Raw genomic sequence first — 25,349 nt, 5'->3', positions numbered from 1 at the left:
GCTTCATAGGTGACTGACTGACAGCAGAACAGAGACCGTGTAAGTACCAACAGTGGGGGCATCCCTCTGGGGACAGAGGAGGTGAACTGCCCATGCTAGTCTTACAAGGTTCCCTGCCATCCCCAGCACACTGGCCACGGGAACAGCTTAATCATATGCAACCATTAATAAGCGTGGCCCAAACAACAACTCACGCCCTTTTTTCCCCAGAAATGCCTAGAATTTCCCTAGAATTGCTGGAGAAGAGCTCACCCATGCCGATGTGGCGTTCTTGTGCAGTCCGTCCAGCATTTACACAGGGGCTTTTCTGTCCACGCAGCAGCAAATGCCAGGTCAGGTGCTACAGACAGTGAACTTGCCTGACGCTTTAGGCTGGTCCTGCATCTGCCCAACAAAGAAAAGCAGTCCCACACCTATGATGCTGTTATCAAGTAAACATTAATGGATAAACAAATATAAACAGTAGGTAGAAAAGAAAAATCTTCCAATATCTTAATATGCTAGAAGAGAAGATTAATCTCTTTCATGGCTTAGAAGAAGGAGGTTTTGGTCCATACTCACTAAAATTACAGCAGGGTTTTCAAAGTATGTGCCTCAAAAGAGAGAATAATAATACATGGTTACCACTTATTAGCAGCAGTCTCTGGGGACATAAAAGAAATAAAAAGCAATGACCTAAGGAGAGCAAAGAGATGTATTATCAGAGGTACCACCCAATGGTCTGATTGACAGAAAGGTCATTTCCAGTGCAAGCTTAGGTCCCTCTTCTGGACCAAAACAGAGATTACAGCAGAGTTTGGAAACCCATAGCAATGACTTGCTGCTATGGCTATGAAAAGGAAAGAGCCAGCTTTCCTCAAAATCATACTCAAGCAGAAGGACAAGCTCCCATGATTACAAGCAACACATAAATGTGCAAGTTTAAATTTTAAAAATGGTTTTCAGCGTCTAAATCAGACACCTTCCCCCCTGCCCACCTCACTCTGGTAAAATCAGAGGCTCCAGGCTGCCTCAGCAGCAGCAAGAGAAGTAACAGGAACTTTATGAGATAGTCCCTGAACACATGCAACCCCAAGTGACTAAATCTCAGCCCACTTTGCTTTCATTCTTTCCACACACATTCATTCTTTTTATTCATTTGGGCTTTTAAGTAGGGTAACATCCAGATTCAAGGCTTCATGCCCCCATTTCTAAGTAAATTCTTAGTCATAGTCCCAGGAGAGCTGGATGATTCCCCTCCCTTTTAAATAAAAGACTGACTTTTGTACAAAACACCTTGATGAAATCCTGGCTCTTGTTCACATTTGCAATCACCTCGGAAGTTTCTATAGGGATTTTTGTACTGTTTGTCTGTGCCACCAACTTGATTTGCTACTTGTCTCGTTTTGGTGACCTGGCTATTCAAAACCACACACGTGCAACCAGCCTGCCTCCACTGATGAGCCAAAGACTCCTACCTTGGAGGCAACAACTGGCAGCACTTTTGGCCTGGGTTGACTCCAGGCAGACGCTGTGGACATTGTCACACCAACCCTGGTGCTCCCTCTGGCCCAAGAGGCTGCTGTGTCACCATTGCCTTGCACCTTCAGAACACTCCCATGCCACATACAACCTATGTTCAGCATGATGCCACCAAAGTCCATTGTGGAAAGTTGCACCTCCTGCCTATCGTTGCTTTTGGGTATTTTAAATTGACCCTTATCACAGAAACATCACCTGTCAGAGAGGCCTGGCCCTGTGATTCAAGTGGGTCCAGCTCTCCCCAGCATAACCCACAGGCACGGTGAAGGCTAAGACACTGAACCACATCACCCCGGCATCAGCCCCAGTTGACAAGCATTGAGCCCACCAGCAACACGGGAAACGCTGCCGAGTCCAATTACTCCATTATCTCTACAAGACACGTTGCTTCAATGCTTGCACAAGGCAAAGCCACATCCTGAGCCAGTCCTCGAGCCGTCTGGGGGAAAGGACAACTCTTGGTGAATTCTTTTCACTGACTCAATAACACAGCATTCAGTTCAAGTTTCAGCAGGATTTCTGTCACAGGCTGCAGAGATGTTCACTGGCTCCTTTTGCCTCTGAAATCTGCCTATCCCCAGCCTGAAATTGCTCTGAATGCAGGTGGCATACACAAGCCTAGCAAAGCTAGGCCCTCTGAAATCAGTTTAGGTCTTGCCAGGATGTCACCAGTGATCCCTCTTGCTAATGTAAGGTTTGGAATAATCTAAGTTAATGTCTGGACTGAGATCTCTGTAGGAAACCTTCTGGCAGAACTGCTTATACCCCGACTGCAGTGACCTTCGGTCCAGCATGTTGCTTCTGCTCACACAGTATTCCCACAGCATCAAAGTCTGCAAAATTAAAACGCACCTGCCATCCTAGAGCCCATTTTCACAACATCTATCCCTCCCTCTGAAGTTGTTCTGTAGGAAGAAAGGCAACACTCCATCTCATCCCAAAACATTTTACAGCTAGTATCAGAAATACTCACCGTGACATAGCAAACAACTGAACAGCCTGCAGCCAAGAACAACACACGTTACCTTCCTTGGTTGGAGCTCCAACCACAAACCACAATTGGCAAATTAATAATTTCAGATTACTGAAGAAAAAAAAAAAACATAACCTTGAAGATAGTTCTGAAGTCTCTGACTTCCAAACGCTAAAAATTATAGCTTATGATATTAAAATATAAAGCAAGCTCACTATTACACACCAAGATAATAAATTTACAGAGCTCAACATACAGGATTGAATGATAACAAAAAATAATTTTCCTGTCCTGAAGACTAGCTGCTTCTCTGCCCTAGAGGGAAGCACTTTTGAACAGATTGTTTTTTATGAAAAGAGAGGAATAATGTTTCCATATGGAAGGCTTGATTGTTGTTTTTTTTTTTCTCTTAACCGACATGTGCATTTTGGATGTAGCAGTAAATTAGGCATTTTCATGAATGTTCACAACAGCATGCTTTGCACTGAAGTGTTCAGATGTAAGAGAGACCCACAGACCACAAATACTAGAAACTACAAGTAGAGAATTGTTGTCCCCACTGGCTTATGGGCAGTATGCTGCCTTGAGACCATCCAACACTGTTCACAACTCTGTTTTGCTTTCCACAAGCAAATTTTTCTTCAAGTTGGAAAATATCATTTCATTGTTTGTAACATTATCTGTCCCAAGCTGTTCAGCATCCTCTAATAACTGAAAATCTTAAGAGAGCGTAAAGGGAAATCACTGCCTGGGTCTTACACCTTTGGCCAGTGGCAGCATCAGTAGAACAGCCACCCAATGCAAAATCCCAAGAATACTTGCAGTAAAGGAAAGCCTCATAGGGCATATATGTCCTTTTCAAGGTAAATACCATGAGATACCAGGGCCTGGTCTTCCCCACTGAGATCGTTTCCACCACAAAATGTTTATCCCCTGAAGGGAAGGAATAGATACAGTCAAATTCCAAGACAGAAGTCCTCGGGGACCCAGCCACCATGATTATGGTCCGAGTTTGTATTGCAACAAAAGACTTGCAAGCACAGTCTATATCAGATGTGGAAGGCATGAAAAAACTCAAAGATACTGTGCATTGTGAGCAAGGAGGTTGAGCATCCAGACAAGGAGGAATCTGTTCTCCTCTCTTCAACTGCAGTGTCAGTAATCTTACAGAGCGAAAAGAGTAGCCAGAGTGTCTACTAATGACCAATAAAATCAGAAGAAAACTTCTAGCCATAACAACAGCAACAGCTTGCAAAAATAGTAGCTGGGGCAAAAAATACAACATACGATGGAAATTGATCACGTATGAAAGATGAGATCTGTTTCCCTGCACTACCAGGGACCAAATTCATAACTGCGCCAAGCTGTATCCTCTCCTAAATTCCTACAATTTTTTGTTTTTTTTCTAGGCTGTGATGATGAGCCAAAAATGTTACTTACTTAGGGAAGTCCCTCAGGTCCCCCACTCTGGGCTAACGTGCTTTTCTTCTACATCAAGAAGAAGTGTTGTTTATTTTACCTGTTCCTGCCTCCCGCCTCTTCCCCCGCCTTCTATTCACCATAGTAAACCACAATTTTAATTTCCCTTTCTTAACCCTGTAGCAATGTTTCTGTAACTACCATAGAAATTACTGCAATCAAAACAATTCCTGTTCTACCAGTTCCAGTAATAAAAGATCAGGCTACATATCCTGAACATATTCACAGCACTGCTGTACACCTTCCCTTCACACCTCCCACCCACTGAAGGCTAACACACACATTTCCTGACAGAGATCATCATCTCTTGTCTACCGTCCCTCATTAGCTAATTTCAAAGCAATTTACAAAAAAGGTCCACATCAACAAGATAATGATGGTTCAGAGAAAGAGGGGACTTGCCTGTCACGAGGAGGTAAAATATGGGTTTTTCAAGAATGCAGGCCTGCCTACCTTAGCAATTATTTTGCTTGCATGCGTCTGGCAAATCCAATTTTTAGTTTTAGTACAGAAATGCCCTCTGTCTTTTCTGGGATTTTGCTTCCAACTACAGTCTTTTAATTTCACGAGATGGTTGTAGTGGCAAGCTATAGGGATAACAAGTTATTGTAATCATTTCCAAATATTCCAAGCTGTTTGCACGAAGAAGAAATCAAGCCACAGCAGCTTTTCACACAGAGCTAAGCCATACCAGTTTTTAACGCTTATGTACAGTCACAGGTATCTATGGTATAACAGCAAATTATATCACATTGCCACGGTACTCACACTTGTTCCTTCCTTGACTTTTATGCGGCCTACTGGCTGGGACTGAAGAGACCCATGAGGCCATCCAGTCAATACCTCTCCCAAATTACAATCTAAGTGTAATAATAATAATCTAAGTGTAATAATCTTAGCATGCAGCATGATTTCCAGAGCTGAGTGTTGAGGCATGGAGCAGAAGTCCTGCCCTCACACCTTCTGAAGGGACTGCCCAAAGTTAACATGCCTTGTGGTCAGCAACTTTGCTTTTGTTCATTTTTTCACCATATAGTTTTTACCTCCTCCACCCTGATTTTTCCTCTCTGTTTAAGGCACTTCCCTCAGCTCTGCCTTTATCTGGTCGTACACCCACATCTGCCACTCCCAGAAATGCCTCTGTCCCAGAGACATCACAACTCCTCCTAACTCCTACCTCTTCCCAAACACTTTTCTAATGTTGCTCCCCAAAATGAAGCTGCTATTCCAGATCCACTCTTGCTATCACAGAAAGCAGCATTTTGCTGCTTCTTTCTTCCAGGGCTAAGCACTGACACATTATTATAATTGTCATTTCTGCTGCTTCATCATGTCACGTAGTCATGCCTATTTGTTAGTCCTTTATTACCCCTACATCTCCCAGAGCTTTACTAGCCTTCCCCCACTCAGTTCTGATTTATTTGTCTTGGATTACAAACCCTAAATTCATTAGCTTGTCCTTTCACAGAATGAATCTCAAAGTAGTTTTTTGGCTGCATTTGGAATTTCTCTAGATACCTTTGAATTTTTTCCTTGACATTTAGAGAGGCATCTAATTTACTATAATCTGCCACTTTTGATACAGCACTGTTTCTCCACTCTTTTAGATCATCAAGGGACATATCAGCATCAGAAAAAAAGAGATGATGAGTTATTGGAACTCCCTTCAAATCATTCTATGAGTGAACAAGACACCCTCTTTTTCATGAGGCTGAAGGTGCTGAAGCATTTTGTGGATACTGAAGCCAGAGGAGATCACAGCTAGCATTAGCCACAGTGATGCTCACAGACTCCCTAGCAGATGTTCAGACATCCTCCCAGGGAACTCAGACATATGATTTTTCATTTAATTGCCCCGATCCAGAAAAGGAATAACAGAAAAACAGAACTTATGAAAGCGTAAACTCAGGATTGAAAACAGTAACTCTATATTGAATACATTTCAATTCCAGTTATCAGAGCAAGGTCCTGTAAGTCACAAGAGGGTAGTTTCTTAAATATTCAGGAGCAGAAAGAAGTCATTAATTCTGTACATATTACTGATGTTTAGAACTTCTTAGAAATAATTGAGAAATTCTCCAGGGCTTGCCATTTAACCAGTTATGACTTACTGCAGTGGGAAACACACACTGCATGAGAGTGTTCAATATGCAATAGTTATTACCTGCTGTGCATTTTGAAATGACACTCCAGAAGCTGGGAGAAACCATGTATTTTCAGGGATAACTTGAAGAAGTCCAAGATGCAAAATATCTTGCAGTTATAAACAATAAATAAATTAAAACCAAAGCCAAGAAACCTTCTAAGATAACTGACAGAACAGAACACATCTTTCTGAAGATTAGAATGACAAGATAATGAATTATTTTAAGTGATAAATCCAGGCAGGAGCAAACACGCACAAAAATCTTAAAATAATCTAGGATAATTCACAGTGGCTCAAAAATACTTACAAAATGTTCATTGTTCGCTTGGTCAGAATTCTGATTAACAGATTACAAAACTGCATCAAAACATTACCACAAGCTGCAAGTTCAGATCCACCAAACTATTCCAGAAACTACTAGACTCATGAAAACTAAATGTGAAAGAATTTTATGTTCTCTCCTCAAAAATGGAGAAGAGACTAAAAAAAACCCCAACAGTATTGGTGACAACCCACACCATATGGAAAATAGAGCAGGGCAATAGTTAATCACCTGTCATCAAACCAAATATCAGGGATAGCAGAGTGCATGGTTCACCTTTCATTATTTACAAGGACAATGACCAAAAAGTCAGACTTTCCCAGATTTTCTACAGAACAGTTCTATTAAATTATTCTTTTACTCAGATAATCCCAAATGATAGCCACTACATAGTGCTGATGTTTACTTTATTTCTCCTTATTACTGGCCATCTTAAAATCATTACCCTTTCCTCAGCGTTATTTATGCAACCCATTATTTTCCCACCAATCTCAGTAAGATCACAATTCCTCAAAAGCTCGTTTAGCTAATAGGAGAAAATGTTAGTTACTGACTCATTGTACCAAGCTTGGCAGTATGTAAAATACAGAAGACACAGTTCGCAGCCCCGTGGCCTAAGCATACATAACACCAACAATAAGTTACAGAAGCAAAATAGCATTTCAGTAAAAATAGATAAGAAAATGCAACTGCCACAGTTTTCATGAGTTTGGAGAGTCCAAGCTGTCAAGTGCCAGTAGGGTGTAAGGTGTTAACTATCCAGAAAATCGGGCTTCTGCCTACCCAGTTCATTTGCTGCTCAGGTACTAGCCCTGCAGCACATTGCATAAGTGGGACTTTAAGAGGGGAAAAAAAGAAGATACATGACAAAGAGCAGACAGGAGAATAGTGAAGAGAACAAGTTGTTATTTCACTACAGATTTTTATTCAGCTTTTCTTCCAAGGAAGTCTAAAAGTAACATTTATCTCTGTAAAGTCACACTGCTGTTCTTTGAAGATATTCCTAAAACTCAGCAGTGGCCCAGAATTTGGCAAAAACAACGCAAAAAAATCCGCACCAACAGTTTGGAAATATGGCCCTCCTCCTGCTGCGTGTTCAACAATCTTCTCTTACACACACATTCAACCTAACCCATTTGATCTCTGTCTTCAAAAAGTTTCATAAAATCCAGGATTAGATGCTTCTGCAACAAACTGAGGGTTCCAGCCATTTCCAGAGTTTGCACCCTGATCCAGCTTTTCTGGAATGACACATACCACCTCCTTGTACAGCCCTTTCATATATATGACTTTTATCCTCCTCAGTGCTTAGGGAGGCTCCAAGGATCAGCCACCCAGGGAGGTAAAATAAACCCAGTTTATATTTACCAGGCACCTCAGAAATGATTTAACAGATGTTCTCAGTTCTTAAATGAAGCAGTTGCTGTAATTCCCATGCTGTTAGAAGCAAAAAAAAAAATTGTCAGATGAATGTCTTGGGTTTGACGGATGGCAGATCTCATGGCTGCAGAGATCAGCCACTTTATCAACCAGATATGGCTACTCTGCGACATTCCTCCTAGCAATCTTTCAGAGCCTCACAAACAGCAGTGTGTAGGAAGACAGTGCCTTGATTAGTTAGTTTGCTAACTAGGCCCCTTTGTAATGACTATTCCTGAAGCTCTTGAAGTTTTTTAAGAGAAGGAAGTGAACTTCCATTCAGATGTGCAGTAGTTTGACTTCTTGTGCTACCTAGTAAGCTTGAAAGCTTCAAAGTGACATATATTGCTTTCCCCCTTCCCTCCGTCTCACCTGACTGCAATATTTTTTCAGCATCTAGAATAAGACTGCCTTCCTTACTGGAGGAAAAAAACAATGACACCATTTCTTTATTCAGTTTTAGCTAAGAATTTGGATCCCTTGGTTGGGCCTTTAAATAAATGCACCCTCTCCGAAACTCAGTGGAGTGCAGCGAGTAAGGGGTAAAGCTGCAGAGGAACATCCATGCAGAGGCTTTGTCTGCTTAGATATCAAGTACCTGCCCAATGCTGGTAAATTCACGGAAGCAGCTTAGAAAGCTGCAGGGGTTTCAGTCCTGGGGTTCAAAACCAGACAAACTGTATGTAAAAGTCATATGATTGACTGTATGTAAAAGTCATATGATTGGATATTCTGCATTTTAGGGTCAGGCAGCAAAGCTGGAAGACATTTTCCTGAAGTTTCTTCTCTCAATGCCTCATTTACTCCAACAAGATGAAATCTGCATTTAACCCTAAACATTGTGTAAAACACCCAGGCATTAAACAGAACACATAGCACACTCTGGAAAGTCTGTGGCCTTCTAAATTAACATACGACATGGAAATACCATTTACTGAACCATTTGAAAACTTGGTTCAAAGCATACAGACATGTGGCAGTAAATTCCTACACAACTTTCCATCCAAAAGTATACTCATTTCTATTGTCTCTGATAACGTGAGATGCCTGGAGATAGACCATTCCCAGCCAGAACACTAACATACCATATTTATTGAGCCCAGAAACAAGTAATTCTTAATGACATGGAGCATTTAGTTCCATTTTGCTGAAACGTCCCTTTGCATGGCACTCTTTCCAGACTCTGGGACAAGGGTCCCCCATCGATCAGCTCTTGCTTTGTTTCCTGTGGACCAACAGCCAGTACCATCTTAAAACTTTCTTCTGTGTTGTTTTGCTTTTCCGTTTTCTTGTATGCATTATATTTCATAGTGCTAGGCAGGACAGTCATTCAAGAACTAAAGTGAAAATACAAGACAGCAGCCTTGTCTGGAGTTTCCCTGGTGTTTCCCAGTTTCTCAGCTTATCTGCTCCTTGTCTTTCAGACATATCCAGACCTTCAGAAAGCCAGAGCAGAAAAGTCTCTCTTTCTTCCTCGCATCTGCCTTTTTAACACAAGTTTCTACGTGAAGGTTGCTCTTTTCTCAAATTAAGTTTTCATAAGGACAGTTAATGGCTTCTTACAGATACCTTTTACCACCTTTTCCTCCAGACCTGCAAAACCAGGTGGCTCTCCCCATCCAGCTGCTAGTGGTCAGCCCACTGGAAGAAGCTCATGTTATGGGGATCTCCAGGATTGCCATTTCAGGGTCAAGAAGGAATTTTTCCAGAATGACCAACCCAGCCAAGGAGGCAGGATAGGACTCTGGTGGGGGAAAAGAAACATCAATTTCTCCCTATTTAAGGAAAACACAAATGAGAGCAGAAAAGTCCAAGTGTTGCAAGATGACCTAGTTCTTTGAGGTCAAAAGTAATTAGGCAAATTGAAAGTCTTTTAGTCACTGCTAAGTGCTAACCTGCAAATGGAAGTGTTTGGCTGAAGGTAAGGGTACCTCAGACAAAGTGAGTGGAGTCCTGAATATCCAGGAGACTGGATCTTCCCCTGAGGAATTATTCATTGATACGTATAAAAGGAACACGGGATACATACTTGCGTACATATATACATACTTATATATGGACAGTAAAATATATCTCACATATTTAAATATATATACATACACATATATAGATGCATGTATATAAAAACATACATAGAAGTTACTGCTTGGATATTTCAATTCAATATTGATTTCAATGTCATCCTTTATCTATGGTGGAGCCAAAACACAAAACATTTAAACGAAGTTGTGTTTAACCATTCAGCTGTTACATTCCCCCAGAGGCAGCAATATATAACAGATTTTTGCTATTACAGACTTAATAAATCATATTTTATATCAGTGTTACATTGCAAACTCTCACTGGATTTATTGATTTGTTCTTTTTTCCTTAGGTCAAGTTAAAACTTTCTTGTGCAGATAAATATAGCTTCAGAGCTAAAAGACAACCTGAAGCACATTCAATTTGAAGTTTCTTTCTGCGTACTGTGTTGTAGGTTATGCTACTTGATGGCCAAAATTGAGAAGCTAAAATCCATCTTCAGAGATAATTAAAAAAATTCAACTGTGAAATGAAACTATCAGCATGCCACCTTTTAACTAACAAGATTAGAGTTACAAAAGCTGTGAGCTTATACAGTTCTCACCAGTGTAAGTCCCTGTGGAACTGGAAGGTTTATAAAGGATTTCAATCCAAACCCACAATATTTGAGCATGCCTGAAATACCTAGAAGCAAGTTATTTTATTTTATTGAGGCATCATACCAGGAGACACCACCAGACCATCCAACATAACAAAAACCAAAGACCTGTGGGACCAAAGACTTAAAAAGCTATTACTACAACTGCAGCACACTCCTGTAACCTTATTTTGGGCAATTCCTCTTGCTCTTCGTGGGCTCAGTGGTATAGTGAAACAAAATGCACAAAAACATGAGGTTTTCCACATCCCACTTGGGCAAAACATAGTCTACCCAGCTCTTATACAGAAAAAAATCATTAAAATAGATGCTAAAGCAGTGCTGCATCACTTTACTAATTAACCACTAATGCCCTAGCTGGGCTTATCACCTTACTCATAAGTATCCAAATACTTTATTTGTGCACGAGGGTTCACCGTGTCCATCTCAAAACTTTGAAAATTAAATTTCCGTCTTTGATTTAAAAAAGTAAAATATAATCCCTCATCCCCGTATATATGTTAGAAGGAAGAGATTTCTGTTTCTAACAATCTTTAGCTTGCAAAATACCTTTTCAGTGACATGTATGTTCTGGAACTCCTGTAGAGTCTGAACCAACTAACAGTGCTTATTCTTACTTACTGTAACGGGAGGCTGTGCACCTTTGGTTTGTTTGGTATGGAACAAAGAATGAATACTGATGGGCTTTTGGATATACTGCACTTGCAATACTGCCAGCTACACGGGATCCACTCCCAAAAAGTTATAATTTGAGACTATTTCACGACATGCAGCTCCAACACTCACTCCTGCAGTGGACTGGGATAAACAGTCCCAGTGTAATCCTGATGGGCCAACATTTGCTCTCCAGGACCCCAGCTACACTGCTGTGGTCCTGGAAATCGTCTCTGGTACTCTGATGATTACTGCATAGATTTGAGAAACCCACTAATACAAATTCTTGAGACAGAGAGTAATGGAGCTAAACTACAAAGGTCAGCAGCTAGAAATTATTATTGAAGGAAAAACAAAAGCAGGATCACACAAAGATTTTATCATCTCATGGAAAATCCCTCTTACAAAGTGTTCCACAGTAGTAAGAAAAAAACCTTAAATATTTTGATGATACTTCATTTTCCAGCCTTCTGTTTACTACTTAAATAAATATACTAGTTATGTTAATACTTTTAAATGAAAAATTCAGTTCCTTAAATAATCTCAAAGTCTGTGGCAAGTTCAATTTCTTACTCTTTAAAAAGCAGCATTGTAAAAGGGGTTGAAGTTGTTTGTATCAGTTTGATATTGCTGTTTGAGCACACACACACTGACAGTTCAGCTCTGCTTCAGCGTCCTTCGGTGCTTACACAGCAGCAAAAGCAGCTGGACCAGGCACCAGAAATACTAACAGATTTCCAGTTCTGCCCCTGGTTTTGTGTACAAAAGGAATAACAAGATTTATTCTCCTCATCAAAAGAATGTACTTTGAAATCTATTGCTCGTTGTAACAGCATAACACATCACTTCAGTTATCCACTGGATTAAATGAGGTACCATTGCAAAAATCTGTATTAAAGATAAGACGACACTCAAGCCTTTAAACTAACACCTTTCAACTGCTGGGCACCCCCTATTAATGCTGCCATGCATATTCGATGGGCTTGTACCAGACAGAATCATGGAAGTGCTGAAACTCCCAGCCACGGGGGCAGCTGCACCCCATGCATCCATCCTTCGCAACGGATACTGCTGGGAAACGCCAGCTGCTGACAGTCACCAGCTATTTTATTGGTGTCCTAATTCTCCAGGCAAGTCAGCCAACAATTTTCTGATCCTTTCCTGCGTTCACAATTTCCCCTGTGCCTGCAACATCTGAATTTTCTTCTTGGCAACCACAAGGCTCTGTGACATTCGCAGTTTTATCTTCATTTCAGAGGCGTTTGAGCACCATCACAGGAAAGTCAGCATAAGGAAAGGCAAGTGCCTCCCTGTTTGGCCCAAGGATGGATTGCCATGGAGATGGCACCTCCTGGGTGAGGCAACTTGTCTAAGCACATTGCTGCTTGGTACTCGTGCCCTCATGACATGCTCCAGTTGACTTACCATTGGGCAGGATGCCATTCGAAGAGACTGGAACAAGCGTAGATGGTTAGAAAACAATCTTCCCATAAATCATTTTTGCTGGTGGCAGCAATGTTTAAATTGCACTCCTTCCTGTTCCTCAAGAAATGGGTCAGGGTTTGATCTCTGTCAAGTTAACTGAGCTATGAAACCACAGACGAAGGGGCTGGCTCTGCTGTTACTGCCCGTTTTCTTGCAGTGGTGGCATGGCACACCTCACCTGCACGCTCCTCGGTGGTTCCTTAGCTCCTACATCTTTCCCAAGGTTATACCCAGGACAGAGAAGACAGCTTTTCACCAAACTTGTAGGGAGTGAGTAGCTTAGGCAGAGAATACATCGTAGCCAGTTTTCTAGCCTGTTTGTTAGCTGATGCACAAGCATGCCCCATGGTGTCCTCCACTGCTTTGCTCTAAATTCACTGGGTCAGAAGTGAATGGTGTTCATTTCCTTTTCTTTCCCATCTCCATCCAGACATGTTCTTCTCTCTTCAAGATCCAAAATGTTTGTGGAGACATCCAAAACAGACAAGAGGATATGCACAAGCAGATAGCCAACAGGAAACAACAGTCAGTGAGAAGATGATCTTCCAGAGGGCAATGCAGGCAGGAGCCTAATTTAGGTTTCCGAATCGCTTTCTGAAGGTACCTTTCCTCATTACCACAGCTGAGTTAGTTCAGATGATCAGCTTCCTGACTCAGACACCACAAGTGCCTGAATATCAGGATGCCATCTCCCTCCCCTCCTATCAATCTCCAAAACAATCCTAATCTTTGTCCAGTCTTGTCTCTAAACAAGGACGCTCCCTCGTTAGGCAGCTTCCCCCAGACACAGTTGCACAGGACAGATAACACTCTGTATGAAGACACAGAACATTATGGCAGGAAGGAAAAACACACTAAAGCAAGGGGAAATCAGGACCTCCCCCACACACTGACTTTCATTACAAATCCCCATAAAGACTATGATTTTCCAAGCCAGCAACATCTCTTCTCCAAAAGAATCTGAAATATAATAATGCCTCTTACAACTCAGAAAAACAATTACCACGGGTAATTAAATCATTCATAATAAAAAAAATGACACATTCTGACATGCACAAGGAAAGCGTGAGTGTTTAATACCACACCCTGTGATAAAGAATAAACAGTTTGCTCATTCTGTACTATCAATCTTAGAATTCAGAGCAGTTGATGAACAGGTTTTTGGGCAGAGTGCATGGTAACTGGTTACCTTCACATGGAAAGCCGGAAGGCGAACTCACCGAGAGGTCTGCTACCCCAGGCAAGCATAAGCCAGCAAAAATAACACACGTGCGAGTGGGGGCAACAGGCTGCCCTGAAAATTAAAAGTTTAATTTTGCTGGAGGAAAAAAATAAATGTATCCTCAGTAATTTAGATGCCATCTGACACACATGAACTTTAATTCTAGGTTGCTAAGTCAGAGCTATTAAAAAACAGGGTTTCTTGTTGCAATTTAGTGACTTACACTGTTCTAATTTGAGCCCAAGTTGGCAAGGAGAACTGGGGGAAAAAGCAAACAAAATATCTATGCATCCATGTGATCTTATTTTTTTCTAAATAAAAATTAGTTCCCACACATCAAGTCAGATTCTGAAGTGCCACACTCATTTTTGGCTTCTAGCAACTGTTACACAGATCTGATCCAGACACAGAGCAGTATTTTTGTAAGCATTTCCACAAAAATACTCTTTTGTCTGTTCCAGTTCGTATCAATATGAACAAGAATAAGATTTCTCAGAAACATCCAACTATTAACATGTGAAATTTCATTGAAAACATCCCTGAGATAGCAAATTTTCTACAGCTTCCATCAGCCCCAATAATTGAGTAATAAAAAGGAATATTCACCCTGCTTCTTCGAGGTACCAAGAAGATTTCGTCTCTCCAAAAGTGATTGAAGACCCAGGCTCACTATCACATCCCTTTGCAGGCTCTCTCCTATACATGCAGCTCAGTAGGACAAACTATTTGTCCTCCACCCTTTACATTTATCATATATAATATTCTGAAGTCATACTTCTAATCAGACATCTATTTCCCCTCCTGCCCCAACCCACACCCTCAAACAATCAAAAATAGAAAGACTGGGGGAGGAAGAAATGTAGCCAAAAGCAAACCTTCTCAGGCACACATTTTGGCTCTAGTTCTTACCATCCTCAAAGGCCACAGCCACCCGAGGGTGATGTGACAACTCTGGGGCTTCTCCTCTGTATGCACCCATTGGCGCTCAGCAGCAAGCATCAGGAACCTTTGGTGAGCAGGTGAAAGAAAGGACAGAAAAAAAGTAAATCATGGCTCCAAGGGAGAAGCATAAGCTCACTCTCAGGCATGAGATGATGAAATGAAACACCGAACTTCACCCTAATGATATGAATCACACATTTGGCCCTCAGACAAACTTCTTGCCTTTCCTTCCTATTTAATATGAAAGCATTTTCACTGAGAAATCCTGCTGCACAGCAAGGTCATACTTCTCTGAAATCTTTCACACGTTCCAAGTAAACACTCTAACACAGTCTACCTACCTAAACCACATAACCTTTGCGAGGGAAACCATGCAGCACAGCTAAGATTTTTTTACATTACTGATACCCTGAACACATGAGCATGGATAAGAAGGTATTATCCGTCTGTGGGTGAGAGCTCATTACAAAGCCAGACTAACTCTGCAGCAATCCATACTGGAGCAGAGACCTGCCAAGACAGGCTCCAGGACATTCGTGTAAGCAGGACCAGCCTGCTACCAGACTTCACTGGCTTTGAGCAAGTCGCATCTGCCACCAGTTTCTCCCCTGATGAACCAGTAAGAAGAACATTTCCTGGACTAACTCACAACATCGCAACAGAGCCACACAAACCAGGGTAATACCAGCACAGGCGCTTTACATTAACACTAAACTGCCCTAAAAGCAGAGGGTACTGAGCAGAAGCTAGAAATATCGTGATCTGTGAACTTACAAATAAGTTAGTTAAAAGACCACATGGCCAGCTCTTTCCGTGATCTGTGATGGAAAGAGGATAAATTAGCAATGACATTTCAGAGGTCATGCCTAAATGACTCGGGAGTCTGCACTCCATTTACAAAAATGACAATTAGCAAAGAGACACAGGAATCAGAACTGCCTGTGGTAAGAGAAGCGTGAGCAGGGCACATTTTGGCAGCCCTACGTGAGCTTTAATGGGGTAACTGTCAGATAACAGCAGCATCACGGTGACAGTGTGAAATGGGAGCTGCTTAATCCCCTGGGTTTGCATTATTGCATTGAGCACAGTGGTTTGGTTATCTTCACATGGTGAAATATTACTCTGCTATTCCGTTCAAGACATGAACAAGTCTAATATGGGTCCTTATTTGCCGTAGACATACTCCTATCTCTATCCTGTGAAAATGTTCTCTAGTGCTGAGCTGGCAACACAATTTCTTTCCATAAGCAAGTCAGGCTGTGACAAGAGCTAAATAAATTCAACCCAAAATGCAGAACGCGTACCTCTGTGAAAGCCTTCTCAAAAGTTCCTAAGAATCAGTGTCTGGGAATGGAAAGCAAGAGAGGAACATGGAAAAGGAGAGGGGAGGGAGAAAGAAAAGAGAAAAGGATATCATTTCACTGTAGGAAATGCAGAAGAGCTGGGACTGAAGGAGAATACACTGCATGCTGAAGATGCTACAGCATTACAGTAAATGCCAAAAAAATGTGACAGATACAGAGGATACAAAAATACAGCATGTTCCCCTTAATTACATACTATTTTGGTAGCAAACAGAAATGAATAAAAACGAAAAACTTACTTCTTCCTTAAACTAGACTTGCAATAAAAACTCAGGGCCTTAGGTTCAGAGTTAAATGTGTTGGTACTCCAGGCACCCCAGAGAGGTAGGGAGCACATTACCAGCCTGCCATCTTCACACTATTTCTTACATGACCACCTTTTCCTAGCATAAAGTGAGAGGGAGAGGTGCACTCTGAACTGGCAGCTACATGTTATAGATGGGGAGGAGGGATGAACTGGGCAGGAGCTGCTTGCAGGCACACAGCTGAACAAACTGCCCTTGCGACAGACTGTATGCACAGCCAACAAACCAGCCCTGCAACAGGGCCATCAGGCCAGCAACATCCCAGAGGAGACCCTCTTATTCCCATAAACACAGCTCTTCCCTCTAAAACATGTTTAGAGATGACAAACCCACCACCTCCCCAAGGGCTGACACTCCCCCAGATTCCTGGGTTTATTGGTGGCTTTTACCTCCTGGCGTCACTGGAGGCTTCATTTGGGGAACCAGCATCCAGGCTGATCTCCAGATTAGCGGAAGGAAACAGAAGTGGGGCTGGTGCTTCTGGCAGTCCCTGTCCCCACGCAGGTTTCAAGGGGCTTTCCCTACAACATCGCTGGAGAGAGCCACATGGACAGGGCTGCTGGAAGGGCTGGCCTCACCCTTAACTGCTATTACTTTGTTCCTCCCTCCCAAAATACCTGCTGAAGCCTGAACATGCTTCTCCCCTCGGCTCTCTTTGTAATCCTAGCTTGCATCTTTTGTCTACGGATGTCAACATATTCCCTCCTACCCTCTTCACAGAATGATGCATATGCACAAGCCCTTACTTTTTTTTTTTCCCCCCTCTCAAATTTCCACCTCTCTTTCCTTCTATCAAAGTACTTCTGGTCCTCTCACCACCTCCAGCACAGAACAGCGCTACATTTTTAGCACGCAGTACTTAACCTCACTATTTACACTTTTCTTTTTGTTTGGTCTAGGGAGAAAACATTTCCATTAATGGACATGGTGTTAATTCAGAGTCAGAAAATTTTAGTATCCTGAATGCCAAATTCTCATGACAATATCACTCTTCTACAAAAAGAAACTACATTAAATGGGAAAAAAATGCACGTATGTGTATGTATAGCGTGGTGCAGAGTGAGAAACCATACGAATAGAGTCCTCAAGAGCAGAAAAAGCATTGGCCTGAGCTAGGCAGAGAGGCTGCAACCAGGACCCCTGCCCTGGCTGACGATGCTGCTGCTCAGACACGTCTGTGCCACTCCGGGCACGTCTACGCTGTCTTGCTCCACTTTTGCTAGTACGCTGCATGCAGCACACTGCTATACAGTTATTTTAACTGCTGTCAGCTAATTAACCCTGCTGAAAGCCAAGATGGGCAGGATTAATAATTAGTGCTTTATCACTGAGGAAAGCACCATGTTTTTGCAGCCGCCTTCGTTGGAGCTTTCTGACCACAATCCCACAGCCACCTTCGTTTAAGAGTAGTCTAAGCATTACTTTGGCTCAGGACAGACTGCAACTGTGGGAGGTGTAAAAGCCAGCCCAGATCTGGTTACAGGGAAGCTGCTGCGGAAATCCCAGGCAGCACTCAGAGCCCTGCCAGGGGTGGTACAAGCGCTAACAGGAAAGCTGCAAAACCGACCATCACTGCCAGGCTTACAGTCGCGCTGAGCTGTGGGAGGCTATTAGTGCAGACAGGTAGTGCTTCCACAGGGAGACTAATATCCTTCTCCTTTAATACCTCCTCACTCACAACTCCAAAGCTTTATGATGGGCACAGGACACTGTCCCTGATCTTCAGCAGCCCTAGTAAGAGAGTCCTTCTACAGCTTACACCCTGCGGGCTTTCTTCCCTCCCAGGGGCTAGCAGTTTGTCTCAGCAGCAGACAGTACAGCGTCCTCCAGAAGCGCAGGAGATAGAGAAAGGTAAGAAGCAGCGGAGTGCTAAGCTAGGCCCGTTCCCTCCTCACTCTGCCCATGCACACACCCATCATGGGCAGTGGGGCTGGAGGGAGAGGTGGCCTGGGAGGGATAACGGTAGAGTATATCCACACTGCAGTCACTGTTAGGATGCTCAACAGCAAGGGAAAACAAGTTTAACCTCCTATATTCAAGGCATATGTTGCCTCAGATCTATAAAAACAATAGCAGCAATAGTTTACATAGAAAAAGAGAAGAACCAAACAAATTGAGCAGTTATGCAAATTCTGTGCAGACATCTCAAAAAATAACAATTTATACTACAGTGAATACTTCTTTGCTATTGTGTTTTCTGCACACTTTCTCATATAGACATTGAGCACAGAATTTCCAGCAATATACATGGATGTTAGTATCTTCTCCATATGGAAAGTACCAAGGTAATGGGCACCTTTGAAATATGGCAAAGGAACTAGACAAGATGCTGACTGGTTAGTGTAATTCTTGAAAAGTCAAGAATTCCTTTAAAGTAATAGATGAGCTTATTAGATAATATAATTATTGCATTAAGATAAAAACATTAAAGATTGTATTTATTTAGGGCAGGAGCTTCAAGAACACCTGAGCCATCAGACAAAGCAACAATTACAAGCGGTTACAGATCTTGCAAGGCATTCCCTTTCCTCCCCTTTTCTTTTTCTGCCATGACCTACAAACTGTTAAAACTTTTCATCAAAATGTGTTTGCTGACCATTCATGCACATAGAAACGATGGTCGCATCACCCTGGCAGCGTCCAGACAAACATGTGAGCTGCTGGGGAATGCACATGCAGACTGGGGCAGGTGCCTGGTCTTGCTACTCATTGCTTGTATTAATAGCAATGTTCTCCCTCTTCCTAACAAAGACAGCACTGTGAATCACCGTGTCATCTTCAAACTTCGAAGGGCACTTAACTAAAATTCAACTATGATAAACTCTGTTCTAATCCTGTTAAGTTTTGGTATGGACTTTAAAGGAGAAGGAGTTAAATTCTTACTCGCTGCAGCACTGAGTATATGAGTTAATTACAGGCAGCTCCTCTTTCCAGTTATTTTAATTTTTATTTTGCATATAAAAATCAATTCTCCATACATATTATAAGCACACTACCTTTGAATTCCCTGAACGAGGTGTGGACAGCAGCAGCAAGGGAAGTTTAAACAAGAAAATCGTTTGCACAAGTGCTATGAGAAGTCGGAATAGCTGTACCATAATGAAAACGTGTTGGAATGAATTCATTGCCATCTGTCTTTATTTTGCTAACCAGCTCAATCAGACACCACAAATACACTCAAACATGAGAAAAACATTTAAATTATTTGTGCTACGTCCTTTTTCAACATGGAACTCTTAGTGTCACTGTTTTTATCAGTATCAAGTGCCCATCAATAGCAGTGAATTCTTTCATGCACAGCCTGTAGAATATACCTCTGCAACTTCAAATCCACATTATCAGCATAATGCAAAAAAGCCCACAGTAAAAGTTACAATATTACAAGTATTTTAAAGGTATTCAAGGAAGCATGACAAAAAATACCAAAAGAAACTTTGTTTCTCAGTGTCAGAGTAATTGAAAAGCCCTACAGCTTTTGTAATTGTTGGATAGGAAAAAGCTCAGAACAAAAATATCAGATAGTTCTACCACAACAGTTCTCAAGCAAAGCAGAATCATAGAATAGTTTGGGTTGGAAGGGACTTTTAAAAGTCATCTAGCCCAACTCCCCCTGCCCCGCCATGAGCAGGGACATCTTCAACTAAATCAGGTTGCTCAGAGCCCCATCCAACCTGACCTTGAATGTTTCCCGGGATGAGGCATCTACCACCTCTCTGGGCAACCTGTTCCAGTTTCACCACCCTCATTGTAAAGAATTCCTTATATCTAGTCTGAATCTACCCTCTTGCAGTTTAAAACCATTACCCCTTGTCCTATTACAACAGGCCCTGCTAAAATGTCTGTCACCATCTTTCTTATAAGCCCCCTTTTAAGTATTGAAAGGCTGCAATAAGGTCTCCCTGACCCCTCTCTTCTCCAGGCTGAACAACCCCAGCTCTTTCAGCCTTTCCTCCTAGGAGAGGTGTTCCAGCCTCCAGTGATCAGAGGATCACCTTCATTGCCCTCCTCTGGACCTGCTCCAACAGGTCCATATCTTTCCTGTGCTGAGGACCCCAGAGCTGGACACAGGACTCCAGGTGGGGTCTCACCAGAGCAGAGCAGAGGGGCAGAATCACCTCCCTCGACCTGCTGGGCATGCTTCTTGTGATGCAGCCCAGGATACGGTTGGCTTTCTGGGCTGCGAGCATATATTGCTGGCTCATGTCCAGCTTTTCACCCACCAGTACCCCCCAAGTCCTTCCCCACAGGACTGCTCTCAATCCCTTCATCCCCCAGCCTGTATTGATAACGAGGGTTGCCCTGATCCAGGTGCAGGACCTTGCACTTGGCCTTATTGAACCTCATAAGATTCACATGGGCCCACTTCTTGAGCTTGTCTAGGTCCCTCTGGGTGACACCTTGTCCCTCAGGCGTGTCAGCCACACCACTCAGCTTGGTGTCATCTGCAAACTTGCTGAGGGTGTACGCGATCCTACTATGTCATTGATGAAGATATTAAACAGTACTTGTCCCAATACAGACCCTTGAGGAACACCACTTGTCACCGAACTCCATCTGGACATTGAGCTATTGACCACTACCCTCTGGATGTGACCATCCAACCAATTCATCCACTGAACAGTCCATCCATCAAATCCGTACCTCTCCAATTTAGAGAGAAGGATGTTGTGGGGGACCATGTCAAAGGCCTTACAGAAGTCCAGATAGATGACATCCATAGCTCTTCCCTTGTCCACTGATGTAGGCACTCCATCATAGAAGGCCACCACGTTGGTCAGGCAGGACTTGCCCTTGGTGAAGCCATGCTGGCTGCCTTGAATCACCTCCCTGTCCCCCACGTGCCTTACCATAGCTTCCAGGAGGATCTGTTCCATGATGTTCCCAGGCACAGAGGTGAGGCTGACAGGTCAGTAGTTCCCAGGGTCCTCCTTTCTACCCTTTTTAAAAATGGGTGCAATGTTTCCCTTTTTCTAGTCACTGGGGACTTCACTTGACTGCCATGACTTTTCAAAGATCATGGAGAGTGGCTTGGCAACTACATCAGCCAATTTCCTCAGGACTCTGAGATTCATCTCATCAGGTCCCATAGACTTATGTATGTTCAGGTTCCTCAGGTGGTCACAAACCTGATCTTCTCTTACAGTGGGAAGGACTTTGCTCCCTCAGTCCCCATCTTGCAGTCCATCCACTCAAGAGGTGTGGGAAGAGAGGTTGCCAGCAAAGACTGAGGCAAAAAGATTGTTGAGTACCTCAGCCTTCTCCTCATCCATTGTTACCAGTTTGCCAGTCTTGCTCATTGGGGGGTACACTTTCTTCAACCTTCCTTTTCTGGCTGACATACCTGTAAGAAGCCCTTCTTATTACTCTTTGCATCCCTTGCCAAGTTCAGCTCCAGCTGCACCTTGGCCTTCCTGACCTCATCCCTACACAACCGGGAAGTATCCCTATATTCTTCCCAGGATATCTGTCCCTGCTTCCACTGCCTGCGCATTTCCTTCTTGCCCTTTAGTTTGAGCATTGGGTCTCAGCTCATCCATGGAAGACCAAAGAAGGTCTCTTGCCTTCCTTTTCTGATTTCTTATACTTGGGTATCAAGAGATCTTGCACTCTATGGAAAGCATCCTTAAAGATCTGCCAGCTCTTTTCTGCTCCCTTGTCCCTGAGGGCAGTTTTCCAGGGGGTCCTATTGACTAACTCCATGAAGAGCTGGAAGTTTGCTTTCCTAAAATTCAGGGTCCTGACTTCACTCTTCACCTGACCCATATCCCCCGTGACTGCGAAATCCACCAGTGCATAATCCCTGCAGCCCAGGCTGCCTCCAATCTTGATGTCACTGATTAGCTCACTTGCACTGGTGACCAACAGGTCCAGTATCACATCCTATAGAGTGAGAAGGAAATGACAGAGAAAGGCTAACTGAGGGAAGAAAACGGACTGTAAAATACAGAAAATAAGGAGAAACTACCTGAAAACAATTAATGGAAGAGGAGGAAACAAACGCAGATGGAAGCCAGGCTTTCCCTGGACCCCATCCCTCACCCATGTGCCTTCATGGGCAGCCCCAGCCATTCCTGATCCACGCAGCACAAGGGCAGGAAAGGGGCCAGCGAGGATTGCTTTGAGGGGAGACCACACTGTCCAGGGACACTCCTGGGGAGATGAGGATTACTAGACAAGGTCAGCCTCAGCAGCTGCCCAGAGGCAGCTCATTTCTTTCCACCCTTCATACTGAAAGATAGCTTCAACCCTTCCAGCCTCCAGTCCAAGGAGGGAGAGCTACAGTAAGTGCCAGCCCTCCAAACAGGTCCTGCACCATGCTTAGCTGCCTGCACGTCCATCACACAGCCACATGCTGCAACCTGAACCTGCAGAAGTTTCATTTACTGCAAATGGGACCAGCAGCAGACAGCGGCTCCGCAGCACCCAAGGTGGGAGTTAATGCTCAGGAACCGGTACAGAGTGAAGGTCTACAGCACATACCTGCTCCAGAGCTTGGCTTATGTCAAGAAAAAGGTATAGCATTACAAAGGTGAAATGCATTCCCTCCTCCCAGCACACCACCACACCACTCCACAGTTGTTTTCTCAAACACCAACAGGGCAGTAACCAGCACGAAGCAAACAAACTCTTCTCACACAGACTCACCTTCCTCTGCTCAGTGCTCCTGATCCACTGGGCCGCCAAAGCAGAACAAATCTTCGGCAAAAGAAAGCAATTAGAAGGATGCAGAACGAAGGACTCCTAACAGCAGGCACGCATACACGTGCACACTCACAAACCACCCGGCATGGCCCATCACGACAGGTTTAAATAGTCCTCCCTCTCTAGAGGGCTCGCTGGCAGAAATACAGCAGCCAGAGCACAGGCAGAAAGCGAAACTCGGCTGCTTCAGCTCAGCCGTTGCCTGCACCGGCAGCTGCCTGTGAACCAGGGCACGGGGCAGCATGTCTCACTCCCTGGTACAAGTGATTTACAAGGGGAGCAGATTATGAAAACCCATGGTGCTTGGTAGTTCAGATGCCTACTCCACATCTAGTTTTAGGAAAGGGGACCAGAGTCCCTAGGGAACATCTGAAAGGTAGAGATTTGCAATCCTGTTCATTATTTAGAGCAAGAGGTAAAGTCTCAAATTCTCCCTGTACGAGACAGCTTATAACAGGCTTCTGTCCCAGGCACTCATTCGCCTCTACCAGCCTCGCACACACGAAATGCTGCTGCTACCACAAACAAGAGAGACCTGTTCAGGACTGTTGACAGCAATAAGCAAATTTCAGGCTGTACACGGTAGAGCTGCAAGTGTGTTAGCAGAGGAAAAATCAGCACTTCACTGAGGTTCATGACTTTTACAGTGGAAATATATGAAGGAAAGCTCTACGGACTCGTGGCATTTCTCTTTTTTTAGTCTTTTTTCCCGAGTTTGTATTTTCCACCACATGCAGACAATACTAAATTTGGAATTCTTCAGCTGTGCACAGCAGTAAAAACATGTAGTCCTCTAACGCTGCCTCTTGTGGAATCTTTGAGTTTCTGGCACAGCATCTTTCTTGCTAGCACAGGCTAGAGATACAGAGAATTCCTCAGCGCAACCTAGAGACTAAATTTATTTTATGTAAACAAACATTTCAAAATAAACTTGGACTAGCGGCTGGAGCTATGCCATCAGGCACCCCACAATACAACCACCACTGCCAGGCTGAACGTGAGCAGCTGAACCCCAGCACCGAGCAAGAGCTCCCAGAAGAGCCAAACGAAACATGGGAGCCAGGACCTCAGCACCTGACTGGGACACCGACAATGTTGAATAGATAACAGAAAGCTTCCCTAAACAAGACAGAGAGGAAAGTCAGCATTGCTTCTGACATCCAAAAAAAAAATCAAGCACAAGCCACACAGGGCCACTCGGAGGAGAACAAAGATCACAAATATGCTGTTACTGGAAGGAAAGAGCCAAACATCTTCCTGAAAAGGAGCTGGGAAAGCAAATCAAGAAAAGAAAAAGAAAACCTAAAACATCAAAATACCTAAAACAGAAAGAAAGAAACATTGGAGAGAGCTTATTTCATTGAAAACTCTCTGTAGCTCGCAGCCTGATAAATTGACATTTGGGAAGGCATTTGTTTTTATCCCTCTAACAGTTCAGCAGTAAGACTTCATTCCCTGCTTCAGCTGTAAACCCCATTTGCCATCAGAGGACCAAAGCCCGCGCACTGTCAGGTGAAGGATGTTCAAGTCTGGGAAGTTCAGCACAATCTAGGTGGAGGAGATTCTGAACAATGCAGTTTGAGAGCCACTCAGGTCCATAATTTTTTCCATCTAAGTCCTTCATCAGGGAATAAGTCTTTCAGCATCCTTTCCTTTACAGAAAACTCCTTTAATTTAAAATGACAGAGATGAAATGAAATGAAATACCTCCCATTTGAAGAAAGCAAAGGTCAAAGTTTCAATCTCTGGATTAAAAATAATAATAATAAGTAGCTCGAGTCCCTACATTGATTTAATTCTAAAGAGGTACTTAAAAAGTGCTCTACTCTGAATGACTTACAAAGAAGGCTTGCAAACTGAATACCCAGACAATCGCATGCCAGAAAGCCAGGCACATGGCATGAATAATGGGATGGCTGAGAGCTGTTCCAGTTTGCCATTCTTCTTTATCCAGATAGGGGGTTGATGGAAATGACAAACGCAGAGAGGATATTTGATAATGGAGGGCTCGTTATGAAAAGATGGCTTAAGATGCAGATGTTGAAGACTGGAATATGCCCCAATCCTCTTACAGAGGGTAATTCCCACAGCCCTTGTGCCCTGAACATCCCCTCACAAACTCTTCTTGCTTTTGC

General features: G+C 43.1%; 1 protein-coding gene across 10 annotated transcripts in view; it reads right to left on the bottom strand.

Annotated features, from left to right (window-relative positions):
* The window catches only part of HTR2C (5-hydroxytryptamine receptor 2C), a 245,429-nt gene that overhangs the window by 133,899 nt on the left and 86,181 nt on the right, over positions 1-25,349 (bottom strand). Inside the window, exon 1 of one of the 10 annotated variants that reach the window (XM_087748929.1) lies at positions 14,811-14,966. The exons of 7 other annotated variants lie outside the window; for them this stretch is intronic. The gene's annotated coding sequence lies outside the window, so the exon portion shown is untranslated. Of the gene's footprint in view, positions 1-12,619; positions 12,695-14,507; positions 14,644-14,810; positions 14,967-25,349 lie in introns of those variants that run through there. 2 more of the 10 variants (XM_087748931.1, XM_087748933.1) reach the window with 2 other exon arrangements.

Source organism: Nipponia nippon, unplaced genomic scaffold (assembly GCF_047370975.1).
Source record: "Nipponia nippon isolate SJK-2023a ecotype South Korea unplaced genomic scaffold, ASM4737097v1 scaffold_12, whole genome shotgun sequence".
NCBI lineage: Eukaryota > Metazoa > Chordata > Aves > Pelecaniformes > Threskiornithidae > Nipponia > Nipponia nippon.
Note: the sequence above shows the minus strand (reverse complement) of the source record. Positions and strands in the feature narration are given on the sequence as shown.